Genomic DNA, 25229 nt, shown 5'->3' on the forward strand with positions numbered 1-25229 from the left:
TGTGGAACTCATTGCCAAGGGATGTCAGGAAGGCTAAAAGTATAAAACTAGGTTCAAAAAGAATTAGATAAGTTGGTGGAGGACAGGTCCATCGATGGCTATTAACCAAGATGGCCAGGGATGCAGGCCCATGCTCTGGATGACCCTGAACCTCTGACAGCCAGAAGCAGGGGGTGGACAACAGGGGATGGATCATTTGATAATTGCCCTGTTCTGTTCACTCCCTCTGAAGCACCTGGAATCGGTCACTGTTTGAAGACCAGATGCTGGGCTAGATGGACCATTGGTTTGACCCAGTATGGCTGTTCTTATGTCTGGGGATGGATGGAAGGATGGATAAATGTATGCACACGGGGATGGCTAGCTAGCTGTATACGGGAATGGATGAACGGACAGATAGCTATGTGGCTGTGTTTGGGGATGGATGGAGAGACAAATGTACATGGGGATAGCTAGCTAGCTTTGTATGGGAATGGCTAGCTGGCTGGGTGCAGGATGGAAGGCTGGCTGGCTGGCTGGCTAGCTAGCTGTGTAGGTGGATGGCTAGATAGATATACATGGGGATGGGTGGCTGGCTCTGCATAGGAGTGGCTGGCTAGCTGGTGGGGTGGCTGGCTGGGTGGCAGGGTGTCTAGCTGGCAGGGCAGGGTGGCTGGCTGGCTGGCAGGGCAGGACAGGCTGGCTAGCTGGCAGGGTGGCTGGCTGGTGTGGGAGGGAGGGGGTGACTGGCTAGTCAGCAGGGTGGGATGGCTAGCTGGCTGGCTGGGATGGTGGTGGCTGTCTAGCTGGTGGGGCAGGGTGACTAGCTTTGCATGGGGGTGGCTAGCACAGTACCCATGGTACAACAGGTGGTTGGCTGGCTGGAGGGTGGCTAGCTGGTGGGGGTGGTTGGCTAGCCAGAGTGGCTGGCTGGGAGGATGGCTAGCTGGGGTGGTGAGTGGCTAGCTGGGGGGGTGGTTGGCTAGTTGGCTGCGGGGTGCCCGGGAGTGACTAGCTCTGCATGGGGGTGGCTGGCTGGCCGGGGGGTGGGGTGTCTAGCTGGGGAGTGGCTGGCTGGCCGGGGGGTGGGGTGTCTAGCTGGGGAGTGGCTGGCTGGCTGGCTGGCTGGCCGGCCGGGGGGGGGGGGTGGGGTTGGCTAGCTGGCCGGCCAGAGGGGCGCGGTGACTAGCTGGGGAGGTGGCTGGCTGGGGGGCGGAAGGGCTGGGGGGGGGGAGACTGAACAATAAGCGGGGAGGGCAGAGCCAGCCCGTCCCTTGGCGAGAGGCTCCGTTCGCCTTTAAGAGGCCGGCGCTCGCTCGCTCGCTCTCCCTGCCCCGCAGCTCCCCGGCCCCCGCTCAGGGCGTGTCTGTCCCCGGGGTGCCGGCGGGGCGGGGCCGGAGGCAGAGCCCGGCCGGGGCTGGCACGGAGCGCGCTGGGGATGCTGCTGCCGCTGGCCTCGGCGCGCTGCAATTAGCCAGCTGGGCACCGGCCTGGCCAGGAGCCGGCTCGGGGAGCCCGGCCCAGCCCGGCCGCTTTGTTGCTGCTGCCGGATTTTCGGGGTGGAAGGAAAAATCCAGGAGGGACCCTCCCCCCATCAGGACTGAGAGAGGTGAGGGGGTGGGCCGGCAGTGGGGGCAGGGGATGGAGGAGGATGGGGGGCAGGGATGGAGGAGGGGACCCAGTGCTGGGGATGGAGGAGGAGTGGGGGTAGGGATGGAGGAGGGGACCCAGTGCTGGGGATGGAGAAGGAGTGGGGGTAGGGATGGAGGAGGGGACCCAGTGCTGGGGATGGAGGAGGAGTGGGGGTAGGGATGGAGGAGGGGACCCAGTGTTGGGGATGGAGGAGGAGTGGGGGTAGGGATGGAGGAGGGGACCCAATGCTGGGGATGGAGGAGGAGGAGTGGGGGTAGGGATGGAGGAGGGGACCCAATGCTGGGGATGGAGGAGGAGGAGTGGGGGTAGGGATGGAGGAGGGGACCCAGTGCTGGGGATGGAGGAGGAGGAGCGGGAGGGGGGCAGGGATGGAGGAGGGGACCCAGTGCTGGGGATGGAGGAGGAGTAGGGGTAGGGATGGAGGAGGGGACCCAGTGCTGGGGATGGAGGAGGAGTGGGGGTAGGGATGGAGGAGGGGACCCAGTGCTGGGGATGGAGGAGGAGGAGTGGGGGTAGGGATGGAGGAGGGGACCCAGTGCTGGGGATGGAGGAGGAGTGGGGGCAGGGATGGAAGAGGGGACCCAGTGCTGGGGGCGGAGGGGGGGCAGGGATGGAAGAGGGGACCCAGTGCTGGGGATGGAGGGGGGGCAGGGATGGAAGAGGGGACCCAGTGCTGGGGATGGAGGAGGAGGAGCGGGGGGGGGGGCAGGGATGGAGGAGAGGACCCAGTGCTGGGGATGGAGGAGGGGGTAGGGATGGAGGAGGGGACCCAGTGCTGGGGATGGAGAAGGAGTGGGGGTAGGGATGGAAGAGGGGACCCAGTGCTGGGGATGGAGAAGGAGTGGGGGTAGGGATGGAGGAGGGGACCCAGTGCTGGGGATGGAGGAGTGGGGGTAGGGATGGAAGAGGGAACCCAGTGCTAGAGGAGGAGGGAGGGGGGCAGGGATGGAGGAGAGGACCCAGTGCTGGGGATGGAGGAGGAGGAGGAGGGGGGGGTAGGGGTGGAGGAGAGGACCCAGTGCTGGGGGTGGACGGGGGCAGGGATGGAAGAGGGGACACAGTGCTGGGGGTGGAGGAGGAGGAGGAGGAGTGGGCCAGGGATGGAAGAGGGGACCTAGTGCTGGAGGAGAAGGGGGCAGGGATGGAGGGGAGGACCCCGTGCTGGGGATGGAGGAGGATGGGAGGCAGGGTCAGAGTAGGGGATCCTGTGCTGGGGATGGAGGAGGATGGGAGGCAGGAATGGAGGAGGGGACCCAGTGCTAGGGATGGAGGAGGAGGAGGGGACCTAGTGCTGGGGATGGAGGAGGAGGAGGGGATCCAGTGCTGGGGATGGATGGGGGGGACCCAGTGCTGGGGACGGAGGAGGAGGAGAAGACCCAGTGCTGGGGATGGAGGGGGGGACCCAGTGCTGGAGGTGGAGGAGGAGGGGGGCAGGGATGGAGGGCGGGATCCAGTGCTGGGGATGTGTATGTGGAGAGGGGAGGTCTCTTGGCTTGTCCTGTGCATGCTCCAATTGCTGCTGGGCTGAGCTACAGCCTGAGGTTCCCCCTCCCCTCCACAGGGAAGGGATGCAGGGAGCAGAGCTGACTCCCCCCAGCCCCAGGCCTGGCCCCTGGTACCAGGGCTGGTTTGTGTGTGCGAGCAGCAGAGTGGTTGCATTTCCCCTTCTGTGTGCTCCAGTCACTGCTGGGGGAGGGTTCACCCCCACCACCCTGGGCAGGTTGTTTTGGGGGTGGGGGTGGGAGAGGGCCCTGGACATGCTCAAATGGCAGCTGGTGGGAGGGGATGGGGATGCAATCAGAGTTATTTCCCCTGATTTCCCGGGGGAGGGAGGCAGAGATGAGTTGTGTTGCAAGCTGCTGGTGCAGATCTTTGGGGGGTAGTTCTCCATTCCCTCTTCCCCGGCTGGATCCTTTGGTGAGATGTTCCCCTTCCCCCAGGTGCCAATGTTCTGTTAGCAGCATGGAGACCAGGATGTGGGGGAGAGAGATTGAAAGGCCAATATGGCTGTGGATGCTGGCAGCCTCGGTACATGTTTGTGCCCGCTCTGGTCCTCGCCGCATGCCCATCTGTGCTGGGTACGCAATCCCTGTAGGAGCTGCTGCGCTGGCCGCCTCTGCGGACCCAGGTCTCCCTCCTTGCCCTGGGGCAGTGCTGGTTGGGTGGATGTCCTAAAGGATGCCAGCATGCAGAGAGCCAGGTGGCACCGGGGGTTGGAGCTGGGAGCTGAAAGAGAGGGAAGCCTGCTGCGGGAGGGGGTAGGACTCTGCTCCATCCATCTGAAAGATGGGGACTGGGCTCCCCGACCCCAGTGGGGCAAAGCAGCCATGTCCAGAAATGACTCTATCCAGTGTGAGACAGCAGGGGGCGCTCTCAGTGCCGCTGCCAAGGAGAAGGGGGAGCTGTCCCCTCAAGCCGGGGAGGAAAAGCTGTGGACTTTCCCTTATTTTAAACCTGGCCCCTCTCCATTCATCCCGCTCTGGATCTGCTGCTGCCTGGCACCTAGGGGTGAAGAAATGATGTCAGGGTGGCAGTATCCCCACTGGGGGGATACCTACCTCGCCCACCTGTAGCTGTCACCTGGGGGGATGTTCCTTCAGACAGAATCACTGCTGCCCTGGGCTCCCTCCTCCAGCTCCTGGGGATGCTGGGAAGGAACCAGAGCTGGGGGGAGGGAAGGGAGGTGATGTGTCCTAGTCCCCTCCTTCCCCCGGCTTCTGTCCCATTTTGCTGGAGAGGACTCCCCGACCTGCTGAGAACATCCTCCTCATTACATGGGTGGTTGCGGCTGCTCCCCGTCGCTTTCTGTATTGGCTTGACAGGCCCAGAGGCCTCTGGACAGGCCTAGGGCAGGAGGGTGGGGAGCAGTGGGGAGGGACAAGTGACCCCCCCCATACACGTCAGCCCTGAACTGAAGGCAAGAGGGGTGGTCTCTGAAGCCCCTGTGAAGCTTGGCTTGTTGGATGAGGCTGCCAACAGGAGGGGTTCAATCCATTCCAGGAGGGCTGCGTGCTTTGGGATGGGACTGTGCTGGGAGCTGGTCTGAGAACCCACCAGCTCATTTCATGAAGGGAGCTGCCAGCCATTGAAGCAGAGCTCGATTTGAACCGGCGGGCTGGAGGTGAATCCTGTTGAGTCCAGCGGGGTGCGGGGAGAGTGGGGATGGGGGGGGAAGGCTCTGGATCCCTTTCCCAGAGCCTTTGCCAGCATTTGGATTTGCTGCTCAGTTCTGACATATGGAGTCCAGTTCATTCCAGGGGAAAGCCGCTGTAGCTGCACCAGGAGGGGTCCAGGCCAGGGGATGTCCCTGAGAGCATTCTCCAGGAGTGGAGTGGGGCAGAGCCATCTCTTGGGAATGAGCTATCCCAGTGGGATCACTAACCTTGGTGTCCCTTTGCAAGCTGGGGGGAAAAGGCTGCAGCCCCTGACAGAGTCCAGCAGGGGGCACTGCACGCCACCACTCCAGCCTCCTGCTCTGTGGGGACAGTGGACGCCAGGACCTGGCCAGGTCCCAGCTGACATAGAAGGCGGTGCTGGAGGTGGCGATCTGAGGCCTCAGCTCCAGGACCGTGTCCCAGACAGGTGGGTCGTGAGCAGGGAGAACAGTCCCTGCTTGGAGAGATGCAGGTGCATCCCTGCTTGGAGAGACAAGGAATCCCTGTGAGCAATGACAGGTGGGAGCCTGTCCCGTCTTGTTGCAGGTGGAGGAGATGGTGGAACCAGGGTCTTACCACTATGGATCAGCCCCCCGGGCCCATCTAGGCCAGGATCCCTACCTCCCTGGATCAGCCCAGTGACCATCCAACTTCTATCCCAGGTCCTGCCATGCTGGGCCAGTTCAGTTCCCTCTCAGTTCTGATTTCCTGCCTCTGGCAGTTGCCAATCGCAACGCTTTAGAGGGCGGAGAAAAGCCTTCCCAAAAGGCTGTGGCCCCTCGGAGAGGAGAGTGGGGAGGTCCCTTTCTGAGCCTCAGGGGACTATTTCCACACGGCTGGATCCATTTCTTCCCCTTCCATCCATTCAGTTTTCAGGGCTACCACCGGTATGGGGTGGGGTCCATGGCAGCTGAGGGGGTCACGCTGCCATGTGCCCCATTGCCTGGATGTTGCAGGCTCCCAAACCTGATTGCGCTTCTAGAGAGAACTTCTCCCCAAGAGGTCCCCCTAGCACTGGGGGAGCCCAGGGTGCGTGTTGCAGTGATGGGCAGAAAAGTGACCCTTTTTTGGGGGGGGGGGTCTGTCTCCCTAAGTGGCATGGGGCAGATGCTAGTCTGCCTCAGAAAGTATTAGTGTCCCCATTTCATGGGGGAAGGGACAGTGGGGGCTGGGAAGGGGGAAGAGGCGTGTTGAGATCACGTGCTGAACGGGAGCAGAGATGGCAATGGAACCCAAGAGTCCTGATTGCAAGTCCCCTGCTCCAAGCACTAGGAGAAGTTTGGGGATGAGATGTCATTAAAATAGATCTGCCACCCAGACCTTCACTGTGATTTCCCTGCACCCACCATGGGGCAGGGGGATTAAATATGTCGCGTGGTCTTTTCCCAGATTGCAAGGACTCCAGCACAGGCCCAGGGCTGCAGCTTGCAGCAGATCTTTGCTCTGGGGTTTGTGCCTTCAGGAGGGAAGTCCAGGTTCCCTGTGCCATCAGGCTTTATATCTCATTCTCTGAAGCCAGACACGCCCACTCCATCCTAAAAGGAATTCTGGGTAGTGTAGTCCCAAAGGCACTTCCTGTAGCACTAAGAGCTACTATAATTAGACCTGCCACTAGAGGGCAACAGAAACAGGGCAGGCACATCGATCTTACACCATGCAGTGGATTGCGGGCTGCATAGGTAAGGGTTAGGGTTGCAGGACATTAGCATTGCTTTGAGTGTGCGTGGATGGGAAGAGTAGGACTGGAATAGCTGAGGGTTGGGGCGAAATGTGTTGGCTGAGCTGTGGGGGTCCCAGGGCTGAGGTAGCAGAGGGGACTGGGAGTGAGGAACGAACTGCATTGGCAGAGTGCTGTGGAGGTGACAGTGCTGGACAAACCTCGGCTGCTGTAATTCTTGACTTCCAAGGGGGTTGCTATGCTGGATGGAAGTTTGTTTGCAAAACACTTTGAGATCCTGGATGGCGCTGGAGTGGGGCAGCGTAACTCAAGCCCCAGCTTCTCGACACGGGGGGGCAGACTGTGTGCTGATGTCTCTGTCCCTGCTGTGCTATGGCTGGCCCTGCAGCTGTAGGCTGGCGTGTGGGCCTGGGAGCTGGAGTCCATCCCCTTGTGTATTTCAAACATCACCCCATGGAATGAGCAGGGCCAGTGCGGCTCTGTGGTAGTTACAGTCGTGCGAGGTCGGGAGGGGATTTGTTTCTACGAGCATCTGAGGGACATGAGCCCGAAGGCAGGAGAGGGCTCACTGGGGATGCTTCGTGGTGTTGGCATGGGTGAAATAGTATCACAGTTATGCCTAGTGGCCTTCGCTCAGATGGTGGCCCACCATGCCTGACATTGCACAGACACAGTCCCTGCCCCAGAGAGTGCTGTCTAAATAGGCAGAGTGAGAGGGAAAACTGAGGCCCAGAGCCTTGTCTAAGAGCCAGGAATAGAGCCCAGGAGTCCTGAATCACAGGCCAGTGCTCTATCCATTAGGCAACACTGCCCATGGGGATTACACAGCAAGCTTTAGGCAGCTGTGGGATTGTGTCTTTGTCACAGGACATGGGCTTGCGCCATTTACAACCCCTACCTGTGAAGGGTGGGTAAGTTTTATCATCCGCATTTTACAGAAGGGGAAACTGAGGCACGGAGCAGGACATGACTTGCCCAAAGCTGTACAGTGAGTCAGTGGCAGAGCAGGGAATAGAACCCAGGTGTCCTGACTTCCTTTGCCCTTCTCTATCCCCTGGACCACACTGTCTTCCTAGAGCCAGGAATCCTGGCTTCCCAGACCCCTGATCTAACCACTAGATGACTCTCTCCCTCCCCAAAGCCAGGAGTAGAATCCAGGAGTCCTGGCTTCCCAACTTCTGAGCTAACCCCTAGACCACACTCCCTTCCCTTGGGAAAGCTTTCAAAAACATTGACCATGCCTGTGCTTGTAAATTGCCCACACAATTTGCCTTTAAATCTGGGCTGGTTTGATGCTGTTCTGATACACTATGATTGGGACATCCCCCTCAGGCTGGGGGTGGTGGGGAGGTGCTGTGCGGGGGGAGAGGGCAGACTAGTGAGGGAGCAAGCTCTGGGAGAGGAAAGATGACCCAGTGGCGGAGCTGCCCAGAGGATTCCTGGAGGCCTGGGGCAAAGCAATTTCAGGGGCAACTTCCATAAAAAAAAGTTGCAAAACTACAGAATATTATATTCTTGTGGGGGCCTCGCAGGGTCCGGGGCCTGGGCAAATTGCCCCACTTGCCCCCCCTTCTGGGCGGCCCTGCCCAGTGATTAGGGCTCTGGCCTGGGATGTGAGAAAGCTCAGTTCTTCTGTAGACTTTCCTGCGTGACCCTGGGCACATAGGCTGCGGAGCTGGGGGCCACCCGGGGCGTGGCCTGACCACATTTTGGCCTGCCGCAGCCCAGCCTGGGGCAGGCGATCCGGGAACACCAGGGCCAGGAAGAGGGTGGAGCGTCACTGGGCATCAGGAAGGGAGGGACTGGCCCGCCTGCATGCTATGATGAGAGCCAATGGGGCCGGAGCATGGAGCCACACCAGCAGCAGGGGATGGGTGGGGTCATTCTACAACCCCTCCTCGCCCCCCAGCTCTATCACCTGCTGGGGACAGGAGCCGATAGCCCCCTTCTCTCCTCTCCCCTCCCCTGGGGCCTCTCACTGCAAATGGCATCCCACATCCTCTGTTTGTGCAAGTCACCTGAACGATATTAAGACCATGGCAGTTAGGTGCCAAAATGCCCTTGAGGACCTGAGCCTCTCTGTGCCTCAGTTTCCCCTCTTTACAATGGGGATAACAGCCCTGCCTCTCAGGGGTTGTGGGAATAAATACGTTAAAGGGTGTAAGGTGTTCAAACACTGTGGTAACGGGAGCAGACAAGTACCTTAGATAGATTAAGCGAGAATGAAAAGTGTTACAGGAGGGCAGACTAGATGTTTGTAACGGTCTGTTCTTGTCTTAAAAATCTATTGATTCCCAGTCTCGTTCCCCTCACGCTCCCCTGGATGGAGCCAGTGGGTGGGGCACTCATCTGGGATGTAAAAGGCCTGGGTTCAAATCCCAGTATTGCCTGATCTGGAGCTCAGGGCCTTGACCCCATGTCTTCTGTATCCTATGGTAGTGCCCGACTAGCAGGCTGTGGGATATAGTCCAGCCGTGTGCATTCTCTGGGCCTGAGGAACCTTCCCAAGGCAAGTCGAAACCCCCACATTTCAGCAAAAAGTTGCACTTTCGATGAATTGGTGTTTTCTGACCGGGCGGGGTCTGTCCAGTTCTCATCGTTGTCCCTCTCTAGTGGCCGCTGTGCAGAAGAGGCCAAGGGAGCTGGAACAGCAGTTGCTCTTTAGCTCAAGTAGCAGCTGTTTTCGCGGCTAAGATTCCTGGGTTCCAACCTTGCTGGGGGCCTGAGCAGCCCTGATCACAACAGATCTTTTCCTTCCAGAGATCCCATTGTTCCAACCGAAGGGGTAAAACTGGGCTGAGGAGAGGACCCCCCCCCCCGCCATCCCACCCCACTGCAGAGCTAACCCTGTTTCTGAGCTCAGTCGATAGCAGCTGAGGCCAGGAACTGGTGCATGCAAGGACTGGTTCTTGGCATGGACATGGGAGCAGATCTCTGCAGGGAGGCTGGCGGCAGAGTGTGGGGGGGGTGGGAGAGGGGAGGGAAATCTGGTGATGCTCACAGGACACGGGGAGGTTCAGTTGAGGGAGGGGAGGAGCGGGAGCAAGGTTTGTTGTGGGGACACTGAGTCTCAGCACTTTGGGGGCTTGGGGTCAGCATTGTCCCTGGTTTGTGGAAGCTGGGGTGTATGGGGGCTCTGCTGCAGCGTGGTCATCCCAGCCTACTCCCAAGAATCTGCACGGCCAGGGTCCCTTTAAGGGTGCTCTCAGGACACAGGCGGGAGTGGTTGGGATGCTGCTCCACCTTCCCCCTAGCTGAGAGGCAGGCCTGGCAGCTGCCAGCTGGTGGGGGTCCCTGCTGCCCATCTGTGCAATCTGGGCCCAGCTAATGAGGCCTGAGGCAGAGGTGGGGGAGGGGGAACAGGCTGCATCTCAACCTGCTTTCTCTATCCCCATCCCTCTGTTGACTGATTGCTGGGTGGGGGGCAGAGAAATGGCCGGGCTGAGTGGGGGGCAGAGATGCACGCGCCGACAGAGACTCGACAGGGCTGCGCAGTCTAATGTGAATCCATTAGTGTCCATTATGGCGGGGGAGGGGAGCTCCCAGGAGCCTGTGGAGGGAGCGGGGATGGTTATGAAACCCTGGCTTCTCTGCACGGCTGGTCCCTTCTGCTGCTCTTCACTCTCCCCGCTGGCGGGCTCTGCAGGGCTTAGGGTGACCAGCCAGCAAGTGTGAAAAATCAGGACAGTGGGTGGGGGGTTATAGGAGCCTATATAAGAAAAAGACCCAAAAATCGAGACTATCCCTATAAAATCAGGACATCTGGTCACCCTAGCAGTGCTGCAGGAGGAGTGACTTTGAGGCTGTTGGGAGCCAGGACACCTGGGTTCTCATCCCAGCTGTGGGAGATGAGGGGAGGGGTGAGGGTCTAGCAGTTACAGCAAGGACTTGTGGGTTCTAATCTTGGCATGATGAGGGGGAGGGTTAGAGTGTGAGGGTCGGAAGTCAGGACCCCCTGGTTCTGGGAAGGCAGTGGGGTGGAGTGGTTAGAGCAAGGCCTGGGATCTAGCCCAGCTCTGCAACAGACTCAGTGTGTGACAGTGGCTCAGTCACTGTCTCTTGGTTTCTATGATCTGCAGCACTTCGGAGCTCCAGTCACAGACTGTGACCACATTGTGCTAGGTGCTGTACAAACCCAGTACAAAAGATGGTCTCTGCCCCAAGGAGCTGTTAACTAGGCTGGGACTTTGCCTGGAGTAAATTCTGACACACACACACACCCCGGCTGCTGAAAACTTTCCCTGATTGCCTCAGAGTCACCATTTTCTAGCCCCAGCTCTTCTGCTATCAAACCTGCTCCCTGACCCATTGGACCTGCACTGTCCATTTAAACCACCTCCCCTTTGCCAGGATCCCTGCTTGGGTCCCCCCGATGAACTCTCCTCTTCGCTGCTAGGATCATGGCAACAATCTCTGGCTCTGATTTAGCCCTTTCCACCAGCAGATCTCACAGTGCTTCACAATTGGCATCATGATCCCCATTTTACAGATGAGGAAACTGAGGCACAGAGGGGGGCAGTGACTTGCCCACGGTCACCCAGAGGCAGAGCCAGGAATACTGCCTAGGTCTCAGTCCCACTTCGGTGCTGTACCCACTAGCTGATACTGCCTAGAAGAGACCCCCTCCTCATGTGTGCATCCTGTATGCTCCCGTTTCAATCGCCAACCTATGCCGCTCGCCTTCCTGCTGTTGTTTCCAGCTGATCTGGAAGTACTGTGCTTTGTGGCAGGGGTTGCCCAGCTGGGGGCGGGAGGCACTTGCTGGTCCCTGGAGGGCTGCTTTCTGGGTCTGTTCGTTCCCAGCTGCACAATCCCGGTGAGCAATAGCTGAAAACACAGCGAGACTTCCCTGGTGTTAGTTTGCCAGGTAAGAAATTGGCTGTATGTGCCACGGGAATGTCACATGATCGTGGAGAGGCGGGAGGTGAGGGGTGATCGGGGAGGGGAGCTTACCCAATAGGGTCAGCCCCCACTCCCCCTCCCCAATCCTGACATTCTCACGGCAGGGTCAGGTAGAGCTGTAAAGCAGGACCTTACTTTTACAAGCCCTGAGATGGAAAAGTATACATGAGACGGTCCTCCCCTATTGAAATGTTTTTGAGCCTAGGGGAAGGTGCCCCTTTCTGAGAGTCAGGAATTCAAATCTCAGCTCCTTAAGGTGGCCATGGGTGGTCTCAGCCCCATTGCCTTTCAGAGTGGACGTGCCAGAATTACGGCCCTGGCTGTGCTATCGGTCGTCACCACCGTAATGATCCTGACCTCCCTTGTAAAGTGCTTGGAGATCTGTGGATGGAAAGTGCTACAGAAGAGCAAGCTGGGGGTATTATGACTCTAATCCCTAGACCATGTGCCCCAAGCCAGGAGCAGAACCCCAAGTCCCAGCAGCCTATGCTATCTAGCAAATAGTTGGATGCACTCTGCCAAGCACACTAGCAAGTAACAGCGTATCCATGCTAGCAGTTGTTCCTGTGGGGTAGCTTCCAAGGTCACGGGGCCTGGCCCGGCCGATGACCCACTTGGATGGGTCTCATGGGTGCACACGGCAAAGTTTTCATTTCGTTTTTTCGCCTGTTTTCTTGTTCTTTGTTTTAACACGACATCAGTGGTCGCGTGTGCAAATATTGGCCTGACCGTCTGCTTCCACCTCCCATCTCTAAAACGAAGGGGAATGGACCCACTTTTCAAAATCGCCCGGACTGACGCTCCCAAGTCACTTGCATGCTTTGACTGGAAATATTCATTTTTAGGAGGGGGTTCATGAGACCTGACATTTTAGTGAAAGGGGTTCACAGGTTGTTAATGTTTGGGCGCCACTGCTCTAACCACTTGGCCTTACTACCATTCCAGAGCCAGGGCTCGAACCCAGGAGTCCTGACTTGCAGGGGTTGGATGGTGTGTGTGAGGTCACACGCTGAATGAACGGGATGAAAAGAAATATCGCAGAGCTGCTCAGTCAGGGCACAGGATGGCTGGCGCTCACGTAATGAGGCACAGGGTCCTGTGGGAAAAATAGCAGGTGATCATGCGGTTGAATGCACAGGGCAGAGGCAGGGGGGAGCTGAATTAAGGTGGCGTATGCACCCTTAGGATCTTACCCAGTGGTGCTTGCGTGTTGCATCAAGAACTCAAATAAGCATTGTGGCCACCAACTAGGGATCGAATCAGGGACCTGCAGAGCCAAGAATTGTAAGATGCCCTGGTCTGAGCTGAAGCTCTGTGAGCCAGGGCTGCCCGGGGGGGTTGTCAAGTAGCCCTGGCCCGGTGGTGGTCCGGGTCTTTGGCGGCATGTCGGCGGTGGGGGACCCTTCAGTGCTGCCAAAGACGCGGAGTGACTGAAGGGCCCCCTGCCGCCAAAGACCCAGACCACCGGTACAAGCTCCACAGCACCCCCGCTTTGCCCCAGGCCCCCTGAATCCTCTGGGCGGCCCTGCCGTGATCAGGGCTGTACCACCTCATGACCACCATGGGGCGGGCACAGAGGGGGCTTGCTAACACTCACCGGGCGTGGGGGGGGGGGGGAGTTATGTCCACACTTACTAGGAAACTGAATCTGGCGTGAGCTCCAGGGGTGTCACTGGTGGGTCAGTTAGCTTGAGTCCCGCTGAGGTCGGCCGTCCTGGAGGACCTTCCCTTCTAAGGTGGATCCATCCGTGAGACGAGTTTGGTGGATCTCAGTTTCCGCTGGCTGGCAGATGAAGCGGAGGGCCCTAGATACTGGTCTGTTCCTGGAAGGAGTCTTTGCTGCTGCCCTGAAATGCCAAGCAGCATTTTAGCCGAGTTGGACCCTGGGACAAGATGCGCCGCACCAGGCTATGGTGTACGTATGCCAGTGCCTAGGCATCCGGTTTGCTCTTCGGGCTAACATCCCAGTGCAGATAAGGTGTGAGAGACTAGGTTCTCCACAGAGCTCAGCACCTGGATGCTGCCACTGAGAATCACTCCACACACACACACACACAATTTGGAATTGTCCGTCCGCCCCAGGAGTGCAGCATTGGTAGGCACAAGGGCTCAGAAATTGTGGCTCAGGCCTCTCCGAAATCACAGGCTTGGCTTAAAAATCCTGAGATCAAAATAATCATCAATGTTGGGTTCTTTTTTATTGGGCTTCTGAGCCCTAAAGGGTCACGTCTGCAGGAAACCTCAGATTCTTTTCCTCTGAAGCACCTGGCACTGGCCGCTGTCTGAAGACAGGATACTGGGCTAGTTGACCTTTGGTCTGACCCACTATGGCCATTCCTATGTTCTGCCACCATGCCATGACTCCAGGTGCAGGGACTTGAGGGAAATGACCGAATATCACAAGACTCAAGATAAAATCATGAGAGTGGGCGATGGTGCCACCATCTCAGCTTGGCACCTTTAAGCACGGTGCCCTCCTGACCAGTGGTGTTTCTGAATTACACATTTAATTATCCCTCACCATGCTGGTAGACATTAGAGAGGAAGTGGTCAGGGTGCTAATTTTGGACTTGAAAGACAGGAGTTCAATTCCCGGCCTCTGTCACTGATCTCCGGTGTGACCTTCATAGATTCAAAGGTCAGATGGGCCTCACTGATCATCTGGTCTGACCTCCTGTGTAATGCAGGCCATGGGACGTCACTGAATGAACTCCGGTTTGTACCAGAGCAGATATTCCAGAAAAAACAGCCGATCTTGATTTAAAAATTGCCGGTGATGGAAACTCCACCACAACCCCGGGGAAGTTGTTCCAATAGTTAATTACCCTCACTGTTAAAAACATGCACCTTATTTCTAGTCTGAATTTGTCTAGCTTCAACCTCCAGCCATTAGGTCGTGTGCCTCATGTAGGTGCTTATCAACTGGGATCAATTAACCTTCTCTTTGTTGAGTTAAATAGGTTGAGCTCCTTGGGTCTATCACTATAAGGCGGGTTTTCTAAAGGAGTGCTCCAGGAAGACAAGGCCATTATGGAGAAGTTAAATGAACTCTTTGTGTCGGTCTTCACTGCAGGGGATGTGAGGGAGATTCCCACGTCTGAGCCATTCTTTTTGGGTGACGGGCCTGAGGAACTGTCCCAGATTGAGGTGTCAGTAGAGGAGGTTTTGGAACAAATTGCTAAATTAAACAGTAATAAGTCACCAGGACCAGATGGGATTCACCCAAGAGTTCTGAAGGAACTCAAATGTGAAATTGCAGAGCTGGTAACTGTGGTATGTAACTTTTCACCTAAAACAGCCACTGTACTAGCCAACTGAAGGACAGAGGATGTGATGCTGATCTTTAAAAAAGGCTCCAGAGGCAATCCTGGCAATTACAGGCCGGTAAGCATGGGCGGCAGGTATCATAGGCTGGGGGAGGCTGACCCTCCTTAAACAGCCAAGTGTAGCTCTGCCCACACTCTGCCCACAGTCCCCCTCCTGCTTGGCAGGTGGCTCTTCCCCTGTGCCATCATGGCCCCAGCTGGTGCTCCAGGGCTGGGGAGACTGGAGCTGCACTGCCCAGCCATCCGGCACTCTGGGGCTGGGGAGGCTGGAGCCAGGGGGAGACTGGGGCAGGGACCAGCAGCCACGGTGTGTGTGGGGGGATCTGAGCACGGAAGGAGCAGGGCCTTGGGCAAAAGCAGTGGGGTTGGGGGGCTAGCCTGCCTGAGCCAGCAGTTCATCCGCTGTCCATGCTGGTAAGCCTAACTTCGGTAGCAGGCGATTGGTAAACTTTATTAAAGGACAGAATTATCAGAGGCCTAGATGAACATGATTTGCTGGGGAAAAGTCACACAGCTTTTGTAAAGAGAAAAATCATGCCTCACCAATATACTAGACTTCTTTGGGGAGGGGGGTCAACAAACATGTGAAAAAGCCACCCTACAACTCAGCCCTCCAGCTGCTCAGCAATCTCCCTCCCTTTGAACTTCCCGCAATCGCCTCATGTTTTCCCGTTGCTGTTGAAATCACCAGCTTTTATTGTCCAAGAACTTTTTATTGTGATGATTCCAGTAGGTAGCTACCAGGGACGCTTGTGTTCAATAAATCCTGACTGCATGCGTGAGCCTGGATCATCGCCGGAGGGTAGGAGCAGTGCACCTTCTCCTGGCTTTGATGCTACTTCAGCCGCTAGGGGGAGGCCAAGTTGTAGTGCTCAAGGGATCTAGCATTCCAATAATGCGGCCCGGGCTTCCCAGAAGTGTCTGAGTTTCATCAGTATTTGCATGAGCATAAAGGGACCCTATCAACATAATAAGAAAGCAATTAATTTCACAGGCCAACCCTTCTTCAAAGGCATTTAAAAACGCTCTGCGGATTTAATCACACGGTGGGAGAATTATATAGCAGAACAGATGATAAATTATAGATCGTAACAATGGGGGTGAGACATACCGTGGCTGGCTCTGCGCTCGGTTTCACCTGGGTGGCTCCACCAAGGGCAGGATCTGGCCCCACAGATGTGCAGAAGGGTCTGGGGAGAATGTGCCCTTCAGCAGCAACTTTCTAATGCACTGCCAGGAGTTAAGCAGGGGCAGGGCTCCCCGAGGCAGTGCCTTTTGCGGGACAGTCTACAGCAGCAGTTCTCAACCTGGGGTCTGAGGCCCCCTGGGGGGCTGTGAGGAGATTTCAGAGGGTCCACCAAGCAGGATCAGCATTAGACTCCCTGGGGCCCAGGGCAGAAAACCAAAGCCCCACTGCCCAGCGCCCCGCCATCCAGACGTTAAGTATATGCACAAAGACAGTTGTGGTGTGGTTGGGCCATGGCGTTTTTAAAGCGTGTTAGGGGGCCTCAGAAAGACAAAGGTTGAGAATCCCTGGTCCACAGGCCAGCTGAAGCAGGTCTGCTACTTGGCTGTGCCACCAACTCAGGTGACCTTTCCCCAAAAGCCATCTAAATACCCTCTGACCTAAGGGGTGAGGAGCCTGTGAATTCAAGCCGTACCTCTCCTGTGGACTGCGGTTGGTGTCTCTGAGCACCTTGTGGCAGTGCAGAGCGCCAGACTCCTCCTCCAGGGGGCAGGCAGCTACCCTTCCCCCCCACCCCAAAATCAGCTGAGGGGCTGCAGAGGGTCACTTCTAGTAGAGATACAATAGAGGCCTGTTCAAAACCCTGCTGTTTACCGGCCCTGCCTTTCAGCGTCCATGTGAAATCCGTGCACACCTGGGTCATTAATTAGGTGTTTTTTTTTAATTAGGCAACCCCTAGAGAGGAAAGGTGGTGCCAGATCAGCTTGCAGGAGAGCTGGCTTCAATTGTTGGCTCTCCCACCAACTCCCCGGCCTTTGGGCAAGTCACAGCTCTATGCCTCAGTTTCCTTATCTGTAGAAAGCATACCCTCTAAACAGCAGAGAGAATGTTCATTGGGACCAGGACTGTTTTCAGCACATGTATGTACAGCGCCTAGCACAGTGTCAGAGGCGATGCACAGGGGGACAGGTAGGGTCATGTGTCATCCCCCGCAGATTTGCTGCTTGACTTGTACTGAGCATGCTCAGTAACACTGATGAAGCCGGGTGCTCTCACTCTGCCCCGCGCCCCTCACTATCGGCAGGGGCTCTGATCTTGGTTGTGACCTATAGGTGCTTATTGTGAATAATAATGTAACAGACTTTAAGCCCAGAAGGGACCATAGCGACCATCATCTGTATCTGCTTTGTAAAACCCCTACTAGTGTTCCATACTACCTTAAGTACCATCATTGGCATCAGAGGAAGCCAGGACACCTGGGTTCTGTTCCCAGCTACAAGATCGAGTGATTATAGCAGAGGAATGTGAGCCAACGTTCCTGAATCTGGGAGGGGAGCCTGGGCCAGTGGCCACAGCACGGACTCAGGAGTCCCGGGGATGTGCTGTGCAACCATAGGCAAGAGATAAGAATCCTTGGCTGCTTGGAGCTGGGGAGGGTCTGTGAGTGAACCTTCAAGAGGGGTTCTGTGAGTTCTGAAGGGTAGGGTTGTGACTTTCTCTTGAAAATTGGTACCACTGCACTCGGCGCTGTATGCAACAGCATTAGGGACCTGGCCATCTCATCTGCCTGCTTCTTTTCTGGGCTACAGAGAACTCGCAATGCACTAGGTGGTGTAGAAAGCTGTGTCTCCTCCCCGCAGAGTTCCTGAGCTAATCTTAATCTGCCTCTGTCCCGACATTTATGCCACACTTGTCACTGGGCTCCTGGAGCCCCAACCTGGCTGGAAACCCTCTGCGGCGGAGCGGAGAAGAGGTTTATTTGCTTTAAAGAAAAAAAGAGACCACTTTCCATTGGAATTTCTCTCTCTCTTTCATTTCACACCCACAGTTCCTGCTGCTCTGAGGTTTGCTGGAGCTCCATCCACCCTCCCCACCCAGGGTATAGGTTGGAGACTGCATTTGCTCTGCCAGGGTTTCTTTCAATCCTCTGATGTCCAGCTGAACAGATTGAGAGGTTGGTTGGGGGAGGCGGCAGCGTGGGAGACCCAGTCTCACACCAGCCCCAGTGGGGGGGTGGGGAGGGGTGTTCCAGTAACCCCGTTAACCCCGAGGGCCCAGCTGATTGGTGAGTGGGTGGGGCTGAGACTAGCACAGCTGTTTAGACATCAGGGGTTGGAGATGGGGTGCAATTCCTCTGAAAGCTTTAAATAACTCCCCCCTTTCGTATCTGACTGCAGACACCAGTGTGAACTCCTGCAGCATCTGGGACACTTTTCTCATGATTCCTCAGTCCCAACCCCCCTCTGCAGCTCTTCTCTGACTCCATCCCTATCCCAGCCACCAACCCTCCTCTCTAACAGCTTTGCACCTTCTCCTCCATTATCTTCCTTCCCTCCCCAGGCCAGCGGGGGATGCTGTGGCGGCCACAGGAGGTTCCCCCATCCCACTCACCTAAGCGTGAAGCACTGCTTCAGCTGTGGCAGAGGGGTGAACCATTGGGGGGAGGGGGAGTGTCTCCTCAGGATCATGTGTAACTCTGGGTGTTTTCAGGAAGCCAGAACAATATGCTGCCCCCATGGGTGGTTTGGTGGCAGCAGGTATTGAACCTAGGACCTGTGGATCTCAGAGCCTGAGCTATAAAACTCCCAGCTGTAGCAGGCTCCTCTGCCTAGCCACCACTAGAAGGGGACAGAGCACCACCAGCTTACGTGGGTGCTGACAAGAGCTGGGAAAGCCTGATGCTGGCATGGAAGGGTCTTTGCAAAGCCCCCCTAAAGGATCCTCGTGAGGGACGGGCCAACCCCCGGCTCTTGGCTTGCACCCATCACAGCAGCGTCGCCAACTAATTGTTCTTAGAGCCCCAGCACCTGGAGGCCAGTGATTGATGAGATGGGCTAAAGAGCTGAGTTGATTCTGGTGTATGAGTACCTCCCCAGAGAGGAAATACTGGGTACTAAGAGGCCTGTGATCGAGCATCAGGAACCAGGGCATGGGCGGTCAGGTTCAGTGGTTAGAGTCCCAGGTGGTCAGGCCTGGAAGGGTCAAGCCAGAGTCAGTAGCTGGGGTCCAGAGTCCAGGGTCGGAGTCAAGAGGCAGGAACAGGGAGTGAACATGAGCGGCTAACTGGGGAGTTCTCCAGGTGAAGGAGGAGTGATTACATGCCCCTGGGGGTAAATTTGTTGCCTGTAGTGCAGGTAGGCAACCTATGGCACGCGTGCCGAAGGTGGCACACAAGCTGATTTTCAGTGGCACTCACACTGCCCAGGACCTGGCCTGGGTCCGAGGAGCCCTGCCTTTTAATTTAATTTTAAATGAAGCTTCTTAAACATTTAAAAAACCTTATTTAATTTACATACAACAATAGTTTAGTTATATATTATAGACTTATAGAAAGAGACCTTCTAAAAACATTAAAATGTATGACTGGCACGTGAAACCTTGAATCAGAGTGAATAAATGAAGACTGGGCCCACCACTTCTGAAAGGTTGCCAACCCCTGCTGTAGTGTGTGTGTTTGTGGTGTGCTTGCTGCTTGACTGAACTATACCGTGTGCTCTGTTTGTTTGGGGGACCGTGTGCTCAGCCTAGCGGCCTGCTTGGCAAGGCTGAGAGCTTCTTAACAAGGCTTTGACCCCCACTGCCCTTAGCACCCATCAATCCTTAACCAGGGGATGGGGCTACTCAGGAAGCTCAGGGCTTTAAAAAGCTAGCTTCTAAGCAACCGGAGGAGCTAGCCAATAGGAGTGGCTAACAGGGGAGTTTTGCAAGGGAGTTCACAGGGGCAGTGTGTGGGAGGGATGGCTAGATACATTGAAGCAAGTCGGTAGCCGCCGGGACTGGGGAGGCCGCTATAGAGTGGGATGGAAGCAAGGATGGAAGCCAGAGTTCACAACAAAAGGGCTCTGTCCTGTGGAGGCATGGTTGGTGGTGTTGTATACAAATTTGACAGAGGGTTGGAGGATGGTCCAGTTACCTTGGTGGCAATTAAGAAAACACCGTAAGTGTTGCTCCAATCCTTTATTCATCCTCTGCATCTGGGGTATGCGAGGAGGCACGGGCATGGACCTGTAGTAGCTGGAGGGTTTTGTGCCAGAAATGCGAGATGAACTGGGGCCCTCGGTCTGAGGTGATGCAGCCGGGACGACATTTATTACTAGGAGCTGTGCTTTCGTCTCAGCTGAAGGCACATGGGCAGAGGGGATGGTGTGTGCCATCTTGGTCAGTTGATCTATGACAGTCTGCAGTACCATGTGGCCATTTGAGTCAGCAAGTTCTACAATGAAATTCACAGCAATGACTGTCCATAGCCACAGAAAAACCTCCAGAGGCAGGAAGGTGCTGAGGGGTTTGGTGCGCAAGCACCTTGGTAGGAGTGCATAAATCGACATAAACCTGAATTTCAGCCCACATCTGGGGCCATCAAAAGAAGCAGGAGGCTATGGCGGTAGGTTTTGAGGTGCCCGAAGGGCCCTTCTGGGGTTGTCATGGATCAGATGTAGAACCCGCCTACCAGGGACATCCTGGAGGAGCAGATATGTGGCCACTATAATATTGCATCCTGCATGGACAGTTGTTTCTCATTCTTGGCTCTCGATTGCTCTGGGGGTGGGGGGTTCCCCCATCCCCTGGGTCAGGGGAGTCATCCTGAGAGGCCGATCAGATTAGCTTAGTGTGGTGGTAAAGACATCGCTGGGCTTGGGGAGATAGGGTTGGTCCCGGTAGCTTTCTCCCCTTTCTTGTAATATTCTCCCCTTTGGGACATGGCGTCGGCCTTGCCGTTCTTGGTCCCCGGTCGGTAAGTCATCTCAAAATGGAAGCAGGAGAAGAATAAGGCCCACGTGAGTTGTCTCGTGAGTCAGTGACGTGGCACAGATAGTGGAGGACTTTTTGATCAGTAGACACAAAGTACTGGGTGTTGAGTGCCCTCCCAGATAGGGATGCCGCTCTTCAAATGGCGATGTCATCACAAGATCTTGGCGTCTTGTTCTGCAGGGATGAGCTTGCACAAGTAGCGGGGGCTGGGGCCTCCATGGCCAGATTAGATGCGCCTGCTTTCATGATGAACGTTTGCGTTGGATTGGGGTGGGAGTGAAGGCAATCGTGAGCTGTTCAAAGGCTTTTTGGCCTTAGGCAACCAAATGACTTTGGGGGTCTTGCTGAGGAAGGCTGTAATGGGGGCTGTTTACGCTGAGAACCCCAAGAAGAAGTGACGATTAATTGGCGAAGCCTAGGAGGTGCTCCACTTCCTGAGTGTGCCAAGGTACTTCCCCGTTGCAAATAGCTTCCACCTTGTTTGGATCCATTTTAACGCCGTCTGGACATACCCCAAAAACTCTGCAGCGGGTTGGTGGAAAGAACACTTTTCCAGTTTTGCTTACGGAACGTGCTGCTCGCACCTCTCCAGGATGGTCCTGATGTGGTGTTTGCTCTGGTCCAGGTTCTCCAAAAAGGCAAGTACATCATCTAACTAGGCAACAAGATATTGAGCCAGAATGTCCCCAAATACATCACTGGCGATGTGTTGGAGGGTCGCAGGGGTGCTAGTCAGTCTGAGTGACTATAACGAGTTCGGAAAGCGGTCTTCCATTTGTCCCCTGCTTGGCTGCAGACTGGATTATAAGCCCCCCTCAGACAGCTACTTTGGTCGATATCCGTGCGGATCTCATGTGATCCAACATTACTGGGAGTACCGGTTCCGAATTGTCACTTGGCTCAGTGCCTGCTCATATACACAGAGGAGCAGAGTCCTCTCTTTCGTTTTTATGACCAGGGTAGGGGCCCATGTGGGAGACGTTGAACGGTGAATAAACCCTTTGGCCTGGTTTTCGTGAATGGAGAGTTCTGGTTTGGACATTTCTATGATAAATGTTGACATGGGGAACTTTTCCCTTAGCTTGTAGGTCAATAGGCCAGTCATAGTCTTGGTGCAGAGGCAACGCGGTCTTTTCCATGTTTCTATTTTCGGAGACATCTGCATAATCCTGGCAATTTCGCCATCCCCGGCACACGCAGGGGCGGACTCACCCCTGCCTAGGAATGGTGTCCCTGGGCCCAGTGACTTGCTCCTGTTGCTATAGAGGCTGGTCTGCCAACATTGCTCAGAGGAGAAGCTGGTCTTCTGCGCTCACCAGATAATGGTGAGGTGAAGCCGTGCCAGCCAGGTGACCCCGAGGATCAGGGGGAAATGCAGGGAATGTATCACACTGAACTGTAACACATCCTGGGGTTCGTGGATTACCTCTTTCAGGGGCACCATCTCCTGCATCACCAGCCCCAAGGACAAGAGGGTCGCACTATGGCTTCCACAGTCTTCAGTGTGGACGTCTGTTGAATGGGGATTTGCAGAGCTCGGGCTGTCTCAGGCTTTGTGTATCTGTTAGTGGCCCTGGCGTCACTGAGTACCCACTGCAATGCCAGCTGTTGGGTTTCATGGGGGATGCGTAACTGAATTGGAGCCTGAAGCTGCGTCAAGGGCTATCAAGACCTAGGAGGTTGGAACCGGGTGTAGTCTAGTGGCTGCACCCAGGCCGGCCCCCTTACAAGACCTGGTCTTGCTCATTTCCTCATCTTTTCCTGGCCAGGGTTCGTGATGGGCATGAAGCGAGCATGTGTCCTGGCTTGCCAGAGTAGAAACACGGGTTATAGCGCCGACATCTTTCCTTCTCCTCCGTGGTCATGTTGACCTGCATGGATTCGGGGGATGAGCTCGAGAGTATTAGCACAGGGCTATGTGACAGCCTCTTTTCCTCCCTCCACTCATGTAGCTGGTTGTCAAAGCAGATAGCTAGATCAGTGCAAACATCCAGACCTGAGGGGGCTTCCAACCGGACTAACTCATCCTGGACCTCGTGAGTCTCCACCGAAACTGGTACCCCTGGACCACCTCGTTCCACTGGGTGTCTGCCACAAGCCTTCGGAAGTGCGGGGTGTAGGAAGTGGCTGGCCCCTGTCCCTGCAGGGCAGCTTCAGCCGATCACATGTGGTGAGGGTGACAAAAGATCACGGACAGTGCTCGGAGGAAGGTGCTCCAGTCTGTCAGTGCTGGACTATTCTGCTCGAGCAGGAGAAAGGCCCAATACAGGGCCTCACCGATCAGTACATTAATTACCTATCCCACCTAGGCCTGCTGTAGGTCCAAGGGTGGCTCAGAAACAGTAGTTGGGATTGGGTGAGGAACCCCTTGAATTTTCGGTGCTCTCTATCGAACCGCTCCGGGAAGGGCACCACAAGGCCCAGCTCAGCTGGCAGGTCCATCGCTCACCCGTGGTGCGATACATCCCCTTCTTGTGGGCAGGACACTTGCTCGCAGAGAGACTGGTGTTCTACAGAAAGTTGCACCACCAGGGCCCACAGATCTGTTCCTGCCGATCCAGCGCCCCTTGCGGCTGGCTGGGCAATTGAATAGCCGCTCCCTCCATGTCCTCGCTGGGCCACTGGCCACGGAAGGTCAGGCTGGTCTGTGCACGCTGTCAAGAACAGGGGCATGGGTGGTCAGGTTTAGTGGTTAGAGCCATAGGTGGTTAGGCCTGAGTGGAGTCGAGTTGGAATCATCAGCCAGGAACCGTATCCAAGGAACAAGCCAGGAACTGCAGGGCAGGTTGGGGAGGCAGGAACTAGGTAAAGTCCATCTCAGCAGCAGCCTTGTTGCACAAACAACTTCTTTGTTCTCACTCTGGGCATAAATAGTAGGTCTGGGCCAATCAGAGGTCATGGGGGGGCTGCCAGTCATCAGGGCCGGTGCAAGGATGTTTTGCGCCCTAGGCTAAACTTCCACCTTCTGCCCTCCCCCATCCCTGAGCCCCGCGGCAGCTCCCTGCCCCCCCTCCGCCCTGAGGTGCCCCCCTCCTGGAAGCTCCCCCCCCTCCGCCCTGAGGCACCCCCCCTCACGGCAGCTCCCCCACCCCCCTCCGCCCTGAGGTGCCCCTCCCCGCCGTCATGGCAGCTTCCCTGTGGCCCGGGGAGCCATGCGGCAGCTGCCCGCCCCAGCTTATCCCTGCTCTGCCTCCTCCTCGAGCACATGGTGGCTGCTTCACTTCTCTCGCCTCTCAGGCTTGCGGTGCAAATCAGCTTAGGCACAGCAAGCCTGGGAGGCGGGAGAAGTGAAGCAGCCACGGCGTGCTCGGGGAGGAGTTGGGGCAGGGGTGAGCTGGGGCAGGGAGTTCCCCTGCGTGCCGCCCTTACTTGCTGCAGGTGGCCCTCCCCGTGCTCCCCTGCCCCAGCTCCCTCCGCCTAAATGCCGGCAGCGACCGGGACAGCCGAAGATCCGGCTGCTGTGGTCGCCGCTGAAGAAAATGCCGCCTCCCAAATCCTAGTGCAGGCGGTCGCCTAATAGGTTGCATCGGCCCTGCTAGTCATCTCTGCCCTGGGTGGCACTTCCTGTTGTGACTGGTCTCCCAGGATGGGAGGTGCATTGATGGTAGTGCTGCTGGGTGGAAGCTCTGACTGCCCGTGGACCCAGGTTCGAGTCCCAAGACTCCTCCTGTCTAGCAAAGAAAGGCAGACGCAGGACCAAGGGCTGGAAGTTAAAGCCAGCCAAGCTCAAATTAGAAGTGGGAGTGATTAGCCATTGGAACCATCTGTCACAGGAAGTGGTGGATTCTCCATGCCTTCAGACAAAGGCTGGCTGCCTTTCCGTAAGATGCTTTAGCGTTTGGCTAAAGTTTGGGGCTGAAAACGGGGGTAACTGGGTAAAATCCTCTGTCCTGTGATTATACAGCAGGTCAGACTGGTGGATCTAATGGTCTCCTCTGGTCTTAAAAAACATGAATCTCAGCTTTCATGAACAAAAATAAGTTCCTAGCCCCATGGTAGTAAAGAAAAGATGGCAAACGTAACCCTTAGAGGCTCAGAAGGCAAATACAAAGAACCTACATTTATCATGTTTTTAATCTCATGATTTCTAAGCTGATCTCATGATTTTTTGGGGCCTCATTCATGACTCTGGGATTGGCAGAATGGTCAAAGGCACTTCCCACTGTAGCTTGGTGAAGGGACAGGGCAGAGCTGTCAACAGCTGGTGGGAAAATGGCAACGATTGTTCGTCGGAACTGTACAAAAAGTTATAATAGTTTTTGTCCCAGTTCTGGGGCGTTGCCGGGGAGATTCAGAAGGGGCTTCAGGCGTGGGTGCAGATGGGTGCCCTTGCCCAAGCTGGTGCTGCTGGGAATTCGGGAAGAGGATGCCAGGCTCTGGAGAAGCAGGATTGTCTGTTAAGGGACACTTTTCCAAAGGTTTCCAGGAAGCCCTTTTTGGAGGAACCATTTTGGCCTCCCATCTGGCTGGGCAACATCCTCTAAAGGCCTTGTTTTCTGTCCCTGCCCCCTGTGGGGGTAACAGAATGGGCAGCGCTACTCCACTTTGCACTTCCTGTATTCTGGGCCCTGCAGGAGCCTTCAGGGTCAGTTAGAGCA

At 56.1% G+C, this 25229-nt stretch overlaps 1 protein-coding gene across 3 annotated transcripts in view; it reads left to right on the forward strand.

The window, feature by feature from the left end:
• Positions 1-1511: 1511 nt before the first annotated feature.
• MAP3K12 (mitogen-activated protein kinase kinase kinase 12) overlaps positions 1512-25229 on the forward strand; it is an 82601-nt gene continuing 58883 nt past the window's right edge. For all 3 annotated transcript variants that reach the window (XM_030554445.1, XM_030554444.1, XM_030554446.1), the window contains exon 1: positions 1512-1588. The gene's annotated coding sequence lies outside the window, so the exon portion shown is untranslated. The remainder of the gene's footprint in view (positions 1589-25229) is intronic.

The sequence above is a fragment of the Gopherus evgoodei genome, chromosome 3, assembly GCF_007399415.2.
Source record: "Gopherus evgoodei ecotype Sinaloan lineage chromosome 3, rGopEvg1_v1.p, whole genome shotgun sequence".
Lineage (NCBI taxonomy): Eukaryota > Metazoa > Chordata > Testudines > Testudinidae > Gopherus > Gopherus evgoodei.